This window comes from Haliotis cracherodii, unplaced genomic scaffold (assembly GCF_022045235.1).
Source record: "Haliotis cracherodii isolate W230 unplaced genomic scaffold, xgHalCrac1.p SCAF_24, whole genome shotgun sequence".
Lineage (NCBI taxonomy): Eukaryota > Metazoa > Mollusca > Gastropoda > Lepetellida > Haliotidae > Haliotis > Haliotis cracherodii.
The window spans coordinates 1,336,574-1,354,116 of record NW_027266280.1 but is presented as its reverse complement, the minus strand read 5'-3'; positions in this window follow the sequence as shown (position 1 = coordinate 1,354,116).

The window sequence follows — 17,543 nt, the reverse complement described above, 5'->3', positions numbered from 1 at the left end:
ACATAGCATTTAGTATGTGTAAAATTACACAGAATTCAGTATGTGTAAATGACATAGCAATTAGTATGTGTTAATGACATACATGTAGCATTTAGTATGTGTAAATTACCTAGCATTTAGTATGTGCATATAACATCGCATTATGTATGTGTAAATGGTAAAACATTTAGTATGCGTAAATTGCATAGCATTTAGTATGTGTAAATGACATAGCATTTAGTATGTGTAAATGACATAGCATTTAGTATGTGTAAATGACATAGCATTTAGCTTACGTAAATGGCATAGCATTTTAGTGTTTAAATGGTACAGCATTTAGTATGTGTAAATGACATAGCATTTAGTATGTCTAAATGATATAGCATTTGGTCTGTGTAAGTGACACAGCATTTAGTCTGTGTAAATGACACAGCATTAAGTATGTGGAAATGACATAGAATTTAGTATGTGTAAATGACATAGCAATTGGTATTTGTAAATAACATAACATTTAGTATGTGTAAATTACATAGCATTTAGTATGTGTACATGGCATAGCATTTCGTATATGTAAATGACATAGCATTTAGTGTGTGTAAATGACACAGCATTTAGTGTGTGTAAATGACATAGCATTTCGTATATGTAAATGACATAACATTTAGTATGTGTAAATGACATAGCATTTAGTATGTGTAAATAACATAACATTTAGTATGTGTAAATTACATAGCATTTAGTATATGTAAATAGCATAGCATTTAGTGTGTGTAAATGACACAGCATTTAGTGTGTGTAAATGACATAATATTTAGTATGTGTAAATGACATAGCATTTAGTATATGTAAATGACATAACATTTAGTATGTGTAAATTACATAACATTTATTATATGTAAATAGCATAGCATTTAGTGTGTGTAAATGACACAGCATTTAGTGTGTGTAAATGACGTAGCATTTAGTATGTGTAAATGACATAGCATTTAGTATTTGTAAATAACTTAGCATTTAGTATATGTAAATGACTTAGCATTTAGTATGTGTAAATGGCACAGCATTTAGTATGTGTAAATGACATAGCATTTAGTATGTGTAAATAACATAACATTTAGTATATGTTAATTACATAGCTTTTAGTATGTGTAAATGACAAAGCATTTAGTATGTGTAAATGAAACAGCATTTGGTATGTGTAAATAACATAGCATTTAGTATATGTAAATCGCATAGCATTTACTATGTGAAAATGACATAGCATTTAGTATGTGTAAATGACACAGCATTTAGTATGTGTAAATTAAAAAGCATTTAGTATGTGTAAATGACATAGCATTTAGTATGTGTAAATGACATAGAATTTAGTATGTGTTAATGACATAGCAATTAGTATATGTAAATAACATAACATTTAGTATGTGTAAAGAACATAGCATTTAGTATGTGTAAATTACATAGCGTTTAGTAAATGACATAGCATTAAGTATGTGTGAACTTCATAGCGTTTAGTATGTGTAAATGACATAGCATTTAGTATGTGTTAATGACACACATGTAGCATTTAGTATGTTTAAACTACCTAGCATTTCAGCTTAGTCATAATATTGCTAAATGATACCTGGAAAATGACGGGAGAGCATGACAGAAGCATGACCACGGGACTCATAACATGCGAATGGGTCATGACTTTATGATATGCATGCGCATGGACAGCGTCTAAAGCGCGAGATTGCAAGAACGCGAGATTGAGCACGCGAAAAAATGATTCGGGATTTCGTACTTTTGCGACCTGATTTGACAAGTCGAGATTGCGAGATTTTACATTGTGTCCAAATGTCGCATTTTCGCGTTGACGACTTTTGAATAAAATGCTATGTACAAAAGAACACGAGAATGCGAGAACGCGCGATTTTGGCAAAATATCGCCTTCTCGCGATCTCGTTTTCTCGTACTTTTGGCAAACGTTTCCAAGGGTTGAGCTCGCGAGAATGCGGAATCGCGAAAATGGTCCTTATAGTATTCCACAGGTAACCCCGTGCTGAGGAAGTTGGTTGACATCCTCCCCTTAAGACAAACTACCAGTTATCGGACTGCGGTCTTACCGATGTATAATTAATACGGATGCTCCATCTGATTGACAGGAATGACATAACAATGTTATCAGGATGCTTTAGATCACAGGGGAGGTCATTGTAACAGGTCATTATGTCAACCCATTATGACGTAACTCAAAAGGTGTACTTTTCTGCAGTATAACGTACTTTTGGAGCCTTTTATCTTCTAAAGATGTATCTGAGAATATAAATACACACCCTGTATACCACCAATCAAGCATATACAGGATGTTTTAGACAGTTTCACCTGGTGTTGTTTGTACGAACATGCCATAAGCTGTCTGATTGATGTGACCCGGCTTATAAAGGCCAGAAGAACACCAAGGCCATGCGATCTAGGGTAGAATACGTCTCCAGCAAACCATGCTTCCCGTAAAGAGCGACTATGCTTGTCGTCAGAGGCGGCTAACGGGATCGGGTTGTCAGGCTCGCTGACTTGGCTGATGCACGTGACCGTATCCCAACTGCGTAGATCGATTCTCACGATGTCAATCACTGGATTGTCTGGTTCAGACTCGATTATTTACAGACCGCCGACATATAGATTGAAAATTTACTCAATAGATGTACATTTGACAAAATCATCAAATCTCACACATGATCATCCAAACACAGCTGCCAGATCTCTCAATCCACATTTCATCTTTCTCTACGAAAGCTGCTAGACGAACGACTGATTCTGAATTGGTGTGATAGTTGTTCACATCCTTTAGGCTGGTGCCAGCACTCTCAGGGTTGCAAGGTAGTTCTTTATGAAACCAGTTCAGACTTCAGATAAAGTAATATCCATTTACTTCAATGAAAATAGTGAATATTTTGTCAACAAGAAAAGTAAAAAAAATACCCAAGCATCTTACAAGTATTAATGGAAGTGGTTTGCAGTTGTTTGGTAACAAAGGCTTACCTTTCTTATAAATAGGCTTAATTACACCCCATTTAACCAACCATTCTTTTGGTGTCTTACCAGTATGAAATATTATTTTGAAGAATTTAAGCTAAACAGTCATCTTTTCGCCTGATAATGCCGACGTGCCGTCAAATTTGAACTCCATTAACCCAAGCCGATCTGGCGAGGTTCCTCCGAGAGATTGGACCTAAGCCGGAACGGGTGCTCCCTCCCCGTCTTTGTCCGGCGCATGCGCACTCGTGGTTTGGGGTTACACGGAAAGCAAATGTTTTCCGAGGGACTTTTTTACCCCCCTCTCTCTCTCTCTCTCTCTCTCTCTCTCTCTCTCTCTCTCTCTCTCTCTCTCTCTCTCTCTCTCTGGCACACACGTACACACACAATACATATGGGTCGTGTTCAAAAGGTTTATTGAATACAGATTTGACTCAATGCCTTCTACACTTTTTATTACTTGCTTGCTTTTCACGGCCCAGAATTGTCGACGGACGTGGACCCTTCTGGAATGAGAAGTATATGATAAATTCTATATCATAACTATCCGGTTACTTCCTGTACAGACTGTTTAGTCCCCTCAGTTTCACTGTAACTTTTGTGTCTGCCTGTTCCTCGTGAAACTGTGTATTCGACATAATATTTTGGCGACAAATGTGTTCTCTATTCAGAAAATGTTGAAGATAGATTAACTATGTTCATGAAAAAAACACTTTGGCTCCTGTAATATGACGGCTGGGGACTCCAAAAGTCGATTTCACATATACTCTTTCTCTCTCTCTCTACAGGGCGCAAGATACAGGGCAAGAAGTATCACACAAGACACATGGTACAAGATACAGAGTAAGAAGTATCACACAAGACACATGGTAGAAGATGCAGGGCAAGACATATCACATAAGACACATGGTACAAGATACAGGGCAAGAAGTATCACACAAGAAACATGGTACAAGAAACAAGACAAGAAGTATCACACAAGACACATGGTACAAGATACAGGGCAAGAAGTATCACACAAGACACATGGTACAAGATACATGGCAAGAAGTATCACACAAGACACATGGTACAAGATACAGGGCAAGACATATCACATAAGACACATGGTACAAGATACAGGGCAAGAAGTATCACACAAGAAACATGGTACAAGAAACAAGACAAGAAGTATCACACAAGACACATGGTAGAAGATACAGGGCAAGACATATCACATAAGACACATGGTACAAGATACAGGGCAAGAAGTATCACACAAGACACATGGTACAAGATACAGGGCAAGACATATCACACAAGACACATGGTACAAGATACAGGGCAAGAAGTATCACACAAGACACATGGTACAAGATACGGGTCAAGAAGTATCACACAAGAAACATGGTACAAGATACAGGACAAGAAGTATCACACAAGACACATGGTACAAGATACAGGGCAAGAAGTATCACACAAGACACATGGTAGAAGATACAGGGCAAGACATATCACACAAGACACATGGTACAAGATTCAGGGGAAGAAGTATCACACAAGACACATGGTACAAGATACAGGGGAAGAAGTATCACACAAGACACATGGTACAAGATGACATGCTTTTGGTAGTCATGGTATGTTGGTAGTCATGGCATGTTGTTGGTAGTCATGGCATGTTGTTGGTAGTCATGGCATGTTTTTGGTAGTCATGGCATTCTTTTGGTAGTCATGGCAATCTTTTGGTGGCAATTACACATTGTTGATCTTGGCATGACACGACAGCTAGACAGTATTCTATGCGATATTAATTGTTAACGTTCATTTTCGAGAAACAAAGTCATTCTCCGAATACGTCGCTCGTACCAAGATTGTAAACATAAGCGACAAGACCCTTTCCTCATTCCTAAGAAATCTCTGCAAAAAGCAGTCGTTTTTACGATTCCAACTATATCAGGGGCGGTCGGGTAGCCTAGTGGTTAAAGCTTTCGCTCGTCACGCCGAAGACCCGGGTTCGATTCCCGACATGGGTACAATGTGTGAAGCCCATTTCTGGTGTCCGCCGCCGTGATATTGCTGGAATATTGCTAAAAGCGGCGTAAAACCAAACTCACTCACTCCAACTATGTCATGAGCATGTGTTTATGAATCACTATCAAACAGAGATGATACCAGATGTTCGCGAAAAGGTAGCGTATCCTGTCCCACGTGTGACAACCGTCACAAACACATGCAAAGGCAAGTCAATTGTTTACCTGAAAAAAAAACCACAGGGACATATGGTTGTCAAAAATGGGAATTGCATCAGACATCATTCTTGTCATTGATGCGTCAAATTTTGAAAATGTCCTCCACGTGTCTTCCATTGAAAGCTTTACTGTGGCCTTGAATGTTGTAACAAGAGTCGTATGGCGCTCTTTGCATCCACGTTGATTGGCTTATTGTAAAGTAAACCTGACGTGATCTCGAACGGTGGGTTAGCCAGACACATCAGGGAGAGGTTTTTTATCAGATTAGAAGATCTGATTAAAGGGCTTGTTAGAAGACAGCTTTGTCTGAGACAAAATACTATTTCGGCGACTGCGTCAAAAACCTTCAAAACCGAAACATGTCGAGAGAATGATTATTTTTGTGTAGATCGAAAGTCATTGATAATACAATATAGACTGACCCAGTGTTCTGAGAAAAAAGTCATTGATGACACGTTCAAATGCTTTAACCGTTTATTCAAAAGTTCTATATCACGACCAGGAATATGCAATGAGTACTATATCTTTTGATAATATCAAATGAGGGAACATAGAAGTGATGACAACATTGCTACCGATGAAACGAATGCATTTTAAATAAACATTTTGCACACATGATAAATTAATAATATCATAAACAAATGAGATGTCAAGAGCAAAGACATTTCAACTTAAGGTATACATAACGGCAAGAGGAAAAATACATCTTAGCTGTTCTGTTTACAGCCAATGTAATGGTAATGATTATGCTAACTGATAATCAAAAGATGGCTTTATATCCGGAATTGACTATAGACAAATATGAGAGTAATAAGAATGCAGGATGTTACGTGTCAGCGGATCCTGAGAGCCAAGGGAGACAACTATGCATAGGGGTTATCGAGACCCAAATGATATGTGAAACAATGTAATATTTTCAGTATGTTTGGGAACGTGGTTGCAACAAAGTGATCATTTATAATGCTGCACCTTAACTCAGGATGACCACGAGTCAACAATATACGTTATATGGAGTTAGTAAGTGAATTGGGTTTAACGCCGCTTTGAACAGTATTTCAGTTATATCACGGCAGGTCAGCTTGGTGTAGGAGGAAATTCCAAAGCATTGTTTTGACGTTTACCATGGTATGGGGGCAGTCGGGTAGCCTAGTGGTTAAAGCTTTCGCTCGTCACGCCGAAGACCCGGGTTCGATTCCCGACATGGGTACAATGTGTGAAGCCCATTTCTGGTGTCCCCCGCCGTGATATTGCTGGAATATTGCTAAAAGCGGCGTAATACCATACTCACTCATGACCATGGTATGGCGCTGTAAAAAAATAAATAATGATGATGATGATGATGATGATGATGATGATGATGAAGTAACGAATGATGAAGAAGTTACAAGTGGTGATAAAGGTTATTGCCTGTATGTCCTTGATGCTGAATATTTTGGTTGACAAGAACAATTAATTCAACAATGTTCGATATGTTGTGATCTGAAGTCCCAAGCGAAATGAGTTGAATTTAATCACTGTCGCCGTCGTGACGTCCGTTGACGTGGACACGATGTTGGTGGTTCTGTAAGAAGTGGTTAGAAGATGAATGATGGCAATACTATCGGTATTGCTGTAGCTGTCATCGTTGTCGTTGCACATAGAGAAACAGGGGGATAGCTTGGCCTTGAGGCAGTAGCTGCTGTCGTCGTAGTCGTTGTAGTTCTAGAACAAAGGAAGTAGAAAAGGTCGTTGTGGTTTTGATTAATCGTGGGTCGCTCAATGATGCATTCTGAATGCGAATGTGGATGAAATGTCGTGGACATTCAAGTTCACACGGGCGATGTCGTTCCTCAGTCAGCACAACCCCATGCTCCACATGGATCTGGTGTTGTGGCTTCTGTCGTGGTCAATGGCGTGGGATTACTTTCAAGGCGGCGTCCCACACAGACACATCCAACATGGTGCACCCTCAGCTCAGCCGTGTAGGTATGGAACCCACCCACGCACCCAGTCTCCTTCAGGACTCGAACCATGGTGGACACCCTCTCGCATCCGCTGCGGTTGTGCTGGACACAATGCCTACATTTACACGTGGCCTGGGGGATGACAGACGGATAGTGACCGACAGGCATTTCTTCAGCCTCATAGTACCACGGGCACAGCGAGCGTTCAGACAAGGGAGCGCTGACGTCTTCTGTCACAACATCCGGGCAAGTTGTTTCACCGTATCTATGCATGCTGTCGAAGACCAGGTTGGTGTTGAGCTCACTCGGAAGGTAGCGTGTTAAGGCACCGTTCATTCGGAGGAACGTGGATGTGTTCAGGTGAGTGTTGAGCTCCTCAAACATAGTGTTGATATCTTCAGGAATGGTACAGTTGACTGAAGTTCGCCTGAGCCTGAAAACCCGCCTCAGGGCAAAAGCGTGGGTCATCGACCCATACACCAATACAAGCATCATTATCTTCTTGCTGAACATGACTAGGGTATCTGAGCACAGGGGTGGTATAGACGTGTGAGTCAATGGTCTAGCAGAATATACTTGTTGCCAAACACACAAGCCCTTATATAAGCGAGTTGGTCCTCATATGTGACAAAAAATCCATGTTATAATTGGATGTAGGAAGTAACAGCTCGTTCGGCATAGCCACTTGTTAGTCTACAATGACCACAAGGCGGAAGTGTGATATATGGTGAATTATGGGTAGTTTGTTTATACGCGGACTGTCATAAACATTAAGAGAGACCTTAATGGCCCATAAACTAAACTTTATGGTCCAGATCTGTTAAAGTTATTTACAAAACCTTGGCCCACGCATCAGGAAGACTTCAGCATAAAGTGATGTTTTCGCATTGCTATGGCAAATTAGCACCAACAAATTATAACAGATTTCGTAAAAATTATTATTTGTGTTAAATATTTGGTTAATTGAAGAAATAAAATATATGTGTAGAAGAAAGCTTTTTGGTTTTGATATGGTAAATATTATTTTTGGGCTGAAAGTAAAATAGTGTTATTTACAGTTCTGGCTTTGCGATGAACAGGGTGTTAACATCTCGAAAAGTTTCGAAATGATAGGTATTTTACTTCGAGAGAAATTTACAGTTGAATCCTGGACACGAGTGTTTGAGGGGCGTGCGTCCTTGCGAGTGAGTGAGTGAGTGAGTGAAACTGAGGTCGAACCGGGATTCGAACCATGATCATAGGTTTCTGGTACGCCTTTTCCATGCATCTGTGAACAGCCAAGTGCAGCGCCCTTGACAACGGTGCCACCCATGATATCTGTACTCGGTGAGCATGTTGTTCTATCGAAGTTGAAGCATGTTTACAGACACTCAAATTTTCCCTAACCATACACAATCCAACATTTGTTTTATAAATTTGATATTTATTATTTTACATCGATGTCATATAAGTGTATAAATTTTAAATTATTGAAAAGATCCGCACATTTAATGATTATGTTAAGGAGCTAGAGTTTCATGGACAAACTATTAACAAACATCAGAAAATGACCCATGTAATGATAGCGTGAATATTCGAAGCTCTGCCCAAGTAATGTCTACTAAGCCTGAACATACTACGACCCGTTAGACTAGTCACGTGGCCCTGTTGGGTCGGGTGTAAAGTCGTAGCACCTAATGTGGAAGAATCCAAGATTATATCATCGTTTGACTGAAATACAATCCAACATGACGTCACATACTGAGTAACAATCAAACATGACCTCATCTACTGAGTAACAGACACTCCAACTTGACGTCACATACTGATTAACAATCAAACATGACCTCATCTATTGAGTAACAGACACTCCAACTTGACGTCACATACTGAGTAACGATCAAACATGACCTCATCTATTGAGTAACAGACACTCCAACATGACGTCACATACTGAGTAACAATCCGACATGACCTCATCTACTGAGTAACAGACACTCCAACATGACGTCACATACTGAGTAACAATCAAACATGACCTCATCTACTGAGTAACAGACACTCCAACATGACGTCACATACTGAGTAACAATCCAACATGACCTCATCTACTGAGTAACAGACACTCCAACATGACGTCACATACTGAGTAACAATCCAACATGACCTCATCTACTGAGTAACAGACACTCCAACATGACGTCACATACTGAGTAACAATCCGACATGACCTCATCTACTGAGTAACAGACACTCCAACATGACGTCACATACTGAGTAACAATCAAACATGACCTCATCTACTGAGTAACAGACACTCCAACATGACGTCACATACTGAGTAACAATCCAACATGACCTCATCTACTGAGTAACAGACACTCCAACATGACGTCACATACTGAGTAACAATCCAACATGACCTCATCTACTGAGTAACAGACACTCCAACATGACGGGTCATACTGAGTAACAATCCAACATGACCTCATCTACTGAGTAACAGACACTCCAACATGACGTCACATACTGAGTAACAATCCAACATGACCTCATCTACTGAGTAACAGACACTCCAACATGACGTCACATACTGAGTAACAATCCAACATGACCTCATCTACTGAGTAACAGACACTCCAACATGACGTCACATACTGAGTAACAATCCAACATGACCTCATCTACTGAGTAACAGACACTCCAACATGACGTCACATACTGAGTAACAATCCGACATGACCTCATCTACTGAGTAACAGACACTCCAACATGACGTCACATACTGAGTAACAATCAAACATGACCTCATCTACTGAGTAACAGACACTCCAACATGACGTCACATACTGAGTAACAATCCAACATGACCTCATCTACTGAGTAACAGACACTCCAACATGACGTCACATACTGAGTAACAATCCAACATGACCTCATCTACTGAGTAACAGACACTCCAACATGACCTCGTATGTTTGTATGCACAGTGTATAGTTCTACAGAACAAGGTATAATCCTTACTTAACTTACTCGTCAAGTGATTAAGTAATAATAAACTTGCACTTGCAAAAGATTACAATATTCAGATCAAAGAATTGAAGGGAGGGTCAGTGATTTTATTGCATAATGGAGGCTAAATAATTTAACGGTGGGTCATTGCATGCATTAATATATATATAAAGTATTGAGATGAACTCGTAAAGTAACCATATCATCGGTTTATCTATGGGGTTTTAGAGTTCCGCCCTTCATGACTTTCACGAGTAAATATATTGTAAATTCAAGACAATTACCAGAGACAACAGGGACGTAACAGGCATTGACACGCGGATATGGTGTTTTCAAACATTGTGATGCTGGTTTAACCCGCTACTGAAATATCGTGATTCGCCGACTTGCTCCTGAAGTTGTACAGGACACGTCGACAATGATATAACGAATCAGAGGCTGGACTATCCCTTTATGATCTCTCAATGGGCAGTTTCCGCCACCCCCTCATCTTGACCAATCCGGTTGCTCAACCCCTGTAAGTCGTAACAATCCAAATGCGCTGTCGGCGAGGAGGCAGGATGTTCTCCTTCGTCAAGTGGTATATTTCTGAACTAAATGTAAACTGTCTGTTGTGCTCCGGACATTGACACTCGGTCTCAGTCTTTTTTAACCTGTTAATAGGTTTGGTATTTCCGTATATATAAATGTATTAACAGTGCGTCTTTCTGTTCTTACCGTGAGTACTGACGTGGCCAACAGTCAAGTGGTTGTTTCTTTCTTTATTTCCGGTTTTATCACGGCGGCCTGTAAATAACCGAGTCTGCGCCGATGACGCACGATCAACCTATTAGCCAACTTCGACCAATCGATATGGAAGTATTGATATATTAAATTTCATAACTTAAAAAAAAACATATAGTGAATAAAAACTATTCATTTCTTATTTTCATAAAAATATGGCCTTGTTGTGTTGTACATACTTTTATATCCATGCCGCAACTCGAAACTGGTTAAATGGTTACATGTTGTTTATTGCCGCACTCCAAGGATCATTATCGCTATGTTGTTTGTTTGTTGTTTTACGCCGCCCAAGAACTATTCCAGCTATATGATTATACTATATGACGGCTGTCTGTAAAAAAGCTCGAGTCTCGACCAGACAATTTATTGATTGATATCATGCGCATCGATTTACGCAGTTGGTATACGATGACATGAATCAACCAAGTCGGCGAGCCTGACCCGCTAGTCGCCACTTACGACAAGCATAGTCGCCTCTTACAGCAGGCGTGGGTTTCTGAAGACCTATCCTAACCCGGATCTTCACGGGTTCCGGGTATGCTCGGTGTCCGGCAAGTGTTCAGGGTAGGGGAGAGGATTCTTGAAAGAGTTTATTAGCGTATCAGGGTGAAGTTGAATTAAGCTGAAGTATGCAACACATTCCGGTGAAATAGTAGTCGTTTAAAAAACCCGATTCGTAGACTGTTCTATACCGGATGTCACGTGACATGATGTCATAGAGGACTTCGAGTGTTGCAGAGAGTTTACCGCACGGCGTGTATTCCGCTTTGTAATGACATCGGAAGACAGTGAAAATAGTGTTTGATGTAAGCGGGAAATCAGGTAATTTTCCAGCGAATATACTCGGATTTCCGCTGCATTGGTCATTCCCTGAAGATTTTATCTGTGTATTCAAGTGACGACGTGTAAAGTTTCTGTTGTAACCACCTTGCCTCACATTTCGACTCTATGTGAAATATGTTCAGTTCGGAATGACACCAATTTGTTGCTACATCAGTGAAAAAATTCTTCTCGCGTTTTTCAGGTGAACAGTTGACTTGGCTGTGCATGGGTTTGTGACGGGTGCCATCAGTGGGGCAGAATACGCGCACCTTTTCACGACTAGTTGATAGTGAATCATGCACACATGCTCATGACATTGTCGGAATTGTTCAATTTACATTTCTTCTGACTACTGAAATGACTTTTGTTGATTTTATTTACTTAACAGAGGGTGAGTATCCTGCACAGGTCAACTAGAGTGAAAGAGTTTCTTAGTGAGTTACCACTTCTATCATACAGAGCACCCGTGAAGATCCGGGGTAGAATAGGTCTTCAGCAACACATGCTTGCTGTAAAAGGCGACTATGCTTGTAGAGTAGCGGCCAACCCTTAAAAAGTGGCTTATTGAAGGAGTAACTCCTCCCCACAGTAGAACAAGGCACAACTATATTTTCATGCACAATTAATGTAGGTATAATATAATGTATGAACATTTTGTAAATGTGATCCCACCCCCCATTCCTATTAAGGAAACAACCAATATATAAAACCATATTTTTAAAAATACTATGACAACACTAACATTCTTGGACACCAATTTGTTTTATTTAAACACATGAATCGTTTAAGTATTTTACAAATATGAGCCTGAGTAATTTGATTTATCCAATATGGTAGTCAAAGGGCCTCCAAGATGGCCGCCAATACAGGAAAATGACAATATTTCGTCTTCACTTCGGTATGTATGAGAAAATTAATTGTCAAAATTTAGGTTTCGACCAGGAACTCCATCTATCGTGTTATTGTCATATATAAGATAATTATCGCCTATTTTATGTCCTATAATTGCTGATCATACAGGATATTAACTTACTTTGAAGTGTCAGTGTGAAGCACTTATATTCAACTGCGACAACATTGTCAGTAACTCATTACCAAATCCATTATTTTTCTCCTATACACTAAGATACATTTAGTCTCTTCCACCACTGCCACTGTCGCTCAAGCCTTCAGATTCATATGACAGGATCTGTCACTGCAGATGAGATGAGTGACATATCAGCAGCCATATTGTCGTCTGAAACATAGCTCTCAACATGTGTTGATTGGAAGTCATCTTCTATACGTGGAACATTGTAGCTGCCCTGTCGGTGTTTGGAGGCCTGGACATAACCCAGGTCATCCAGGGTGTTCAAAAGTATAGCAGAGTTTAGGGGCATTTCTAGGGGTCTCAATCCAAACTGACAACTTCTTCAACATTTCAACATGTGTCAGCAATGTGGAGAAAGTTTTCTTCTTTGAATTTATAACCAGACATCATCATAAGAATATCACGTTTCACAATGTTCTTCTAGATCACAATTACCAGCGTGCAACTGCCTTTCACGATTCACTTACAAATACATAACAGAGAATACCCAGTCTCGATTATCTCAGCTCAATGCAATTACGCTATTGAAGCTTGGGTCCAAAGCAGTATATCGTCAAATTGTGAGTTCAAATAAGTTTCATAAGATCTTATCCTTATCATTATCTCAGCTAATATTTAGTCAACTTATATGATCCCTGTCTTCATAATAGAGGTGGGCACACTCCATCGTCCCACCCACCCCTCTCTCTAACCCTCTTAACCGTTTAAACATTTTGGGTACTTGGTGTATCTTACTTTGAGATGCTCAAAACACGACATCAACACCAAGCAAGAGCAGAAACATGTCCGTTCAAATATGAACAGTTCTTCAATCCCTGCTGGACTGTTGCTTGCTGCTGTATTTATCAAAGCAGAGAGGTGAAATATTCAGATAATCAAGTATTTAATGTCTAAATGTGTTTCGATTGGACACCGAACAACAGTTGACATTTCTTTTCTGACTCTTCTGGATTCTAGATATAACGATTGTTATAGATGTCATAGACAGTAGATGTATGTAAACGTACCTCGTGTTGACTCGCGAGCGGGAGGGGGTAACTAATGAATGACACCAATAATTTGTTCCACACTTTTCATGAACATGTGTGGATATTTTGGGATATTGAGTCCCTGACATGTCATTAACGTGCAGAGTTAAAACACACAAAGATTTGTTCCTTTCAGCGACATACATCCAAAGCCTGTTTACAACTAAGAGTGTTTAAAACCTATTTCATACCATAACACATTATTACAGTCTATAAATGTGGTAACATCTTATAGACACGACCCTTAAAATTCAGTATTCCTGCAGATAACAGAACAAAATATTTTTCAAAAAGTTGTAAAACGTCAACACCAGAGACCAACCAGTCTCGCTTGTCCGTCAATACAGATTCCATTGGGCGTAACAGTATAATAGGCGATGGAAGCTTAACAAGGGAAACCAACAGTTAACTGGCGCCGATAGGTGGTTAGCAATGAATACATGGAAGCCCACACTTAGCAGTTCATAAGCGCTGATAGGTGATTAGCAATGAATACATGGAAGCCCACACTTAGCAGTTCATAAGCGCTGATAGGTGGTTAGCAATGAATACATGGAAGCCCACACTTAGCAGTTCATAAGCGCTGATAGGTGATAAGCAATGAATACATGGAAGCCCACACTTAGCAGTTCATAAGCGCTGATAGGTGGTTAGCAATGAATACATGGAAGCCCACACTTAGCAGTTCATAAGCGCTGATAGGTGATAAGCAATGAATACATGGAAGCCCACACTTAGCAGTTCATAAGCGCTGATGGGTGACAACAGGGCTTAAATTATCACTGATTGGAAATAGGCATTGGGCAAACGGAAGGCAGGGGGGTCATTAGCACTGATAGGTAAAAGCAATAGAAATACCAATGGACAACAGGAAGCCAGTTGGATAATTAGCAAAGACAATAATCAAAGCAATAAGTCACAAGCACTGAGCAAATAGGTTCCATGGTCACGGCTCATGGCTGACTGGTGTCTCCAGATGTAGACAGGGCTTTAGTGGCTTCCAACATGATGTTATGGTCTTGGTTCTTGATGATGTGTTTGGAAATAGCGAATTTCAGGACAAATCTGTTAACAGGTGTCTGATGTTTTTTGAGTCTGGCGTTGAGGGATCTGAGCGTTTCTCCAATGTATTTGTGGCAACATTTGCAGGGAATCTGGTATATACATCCTATGGGACTTGCGCTGCTGGTATCTCTGCCATTGGCTCGGACACGGTTAACTGTTCCATTTGTCCATTGCTAATCACCTATCAGCGCCAATTAACTGTTGGCTTCACTTGTAAAGTTTCCATCTTTGTTATTTTATTACTTTGTTGTTCTTACAGGAAAATATATATGTTCTCTGCTTCCTTGCATTAATTCACCCAATGAAGGAGTAAGTCTTGCTCTGAAACGTTGTATTCCTCCTCATAAAAAGTTGACCTTTTTTCCCTATACCTTATGTGTGTTGAGATTGAGAACAGTATCATATGCTGGTCTATTTTGAGGGGAAGCAGTTATTTTGATCTTGTTGTGCACATTCTTTGTTTGTTTCTTCGTATATTCTATAGGGCTGTACGTTTACCCAGAACCAGTATTGATAGTTTTATGTGCATTTGTAGCATTTTTTTATACTATTTATGTATTAATTTAGAAATTGACCTTCAAAGGGACTTTGACCGCCTCGGTGGTTTAAATAATCATTTATTTTTAGGGAAACCTTTAAAAATATTCTATATAGAAACGGTGATAGGCATGTGTTGTATCAGTCTATTATTAATAAAATTAACAATGTGAATAACAAAAATGCACATTTTTGACAAAATGGGTGGTGGGATAACATATTACCAATTTTTGGAAAAATCATGAAAGTTATGTGATCATGAACACTGTCATCTTATCATAAGACGTTTGGCCCATTTTGAGATATCAAATGGCTTGGTTGCTAATACTAATAGTTAATTATCTTTTTCTTTTCTTGTAATTAATCTTTTTCCAATATAGGAAAACCTAAGTTTGCTTTGTTCTACGATGGGGAGGGGTATGTCGGCAGTTTGAGGGTCTGGCCACTACTCTATTGTAAAAGGCGACTAAAGGGATCGGGCGGTCCGGTTTGCTGACTATTTGGGGAGAGCGAAAGGACACTGGGATAATGAATACAAAAGCACATGACAGAAAGACAAACCGACCATCGTCACGTGTGACGTCGCAAGCCCATAGCGCCAGAACGATGCCGCGCGTATGTATATTCACTAATGCAGAAATAAGTGCGACGATATATTGGTCACAAAATATTTTCAAAAACAATTTTAACCATTGTTCTTGTGATCATATGAACATTGAATGTACCTTTTCAAACAACTTCTGGCATTGTTAGCATCTACTGTTTTAGTTCAGATTATGTTGGCAATAGTCCATATTCCGGTTTTTCCGAGATTCTGACTGTTTCACGTGACACTGGTTACAGTCACAATTAAACATTTTTGGAATTCGTTATCGCTATAAATTCAAGGACACATTTTTCAGTCAATTTGTAAAATTACTAAAATTTTTAGCGTTTTGTAAGTTGCCAAAGCGAAAATATCAGTCATTCTACACAATGACTGTAACATACAAACACATAATACTCAAGGTCGCCCGCTTTGAAAGGTAATGCGTCAAATTGTGGACGCCACAACGTAACTTCCATGTAAAATAGGCCCCACGTGTAACCATAGAAGGACGATCACTGTCATTACCTGAACGCCTGAACACTCTTTCAGAGCTCTTGAAATCTGCCCTCTACATTTGACCAACGTTGTCAAACCAAACGTTATCCTGACGTCGAGGACCACGTGCATCATGCCCAAAGCAATGTGGAGTTACCGCACTTATCTTTGTGATGGCATAACACAATTGTCGACAATTACGACAGTTTATATGGTCCCCATCAATCCTACTATTGAGTATTGCTGAAGACTCTCCTGTGTGAGCATCCGAGCGTTAAACAACAAACAAACAAATAACAACTTTCCACCATTACCCCTTCCTTGTTGCCCCTCGTGAATGAGGTCGATTTAAGATAAATGACTTAAGCTGGATATGCACATATATATCGTCAGAGAATTCAGAAATTGACCCCAATGGACACTCCCTGTATATACGGAAAGGAATAAAGTGATGTTTAAACAATCAATTACGCCCTGGTCGCTATATCAACAGTATGTTAACTCGACAATATCGTGATAAAGACCAACGCGGATGTTAAGAGTGAAGGCTGTATTGAACCGTAGGAGTGTTGTCATATCTCTAGAGGTAAAATGGCTGCAATAGCGAGGGCTGCCTTACAGCCAGAGATTTAGCGGCGTACCAGCCAGATTTGTCTCTAGTGGTAAAGTTAGTGCAATAGCGAGGATTCCCTTATCTTAACATACATGAGCTCTATATACCAGATTTCACTAATTTACTCACAAGAGATACGAAAAGGGAAGTAATCCAGAATTGACATGCAAACGAGGCTACACTACTCGAGCCGAAAGAACAAACTCCTCGTGTTGATGCTAGGGTTTTTATTTGGATCCCGGCGAAGTACATTGTAATATCTGTAATTGAAACGCAGTAGCTTTAAACTAGCTAGTGTATTATATTATGAAAGGCCAACAGATGTCCGCTCTTGTAATGTGATTAGTTGCAGGTAAGCGCAATCA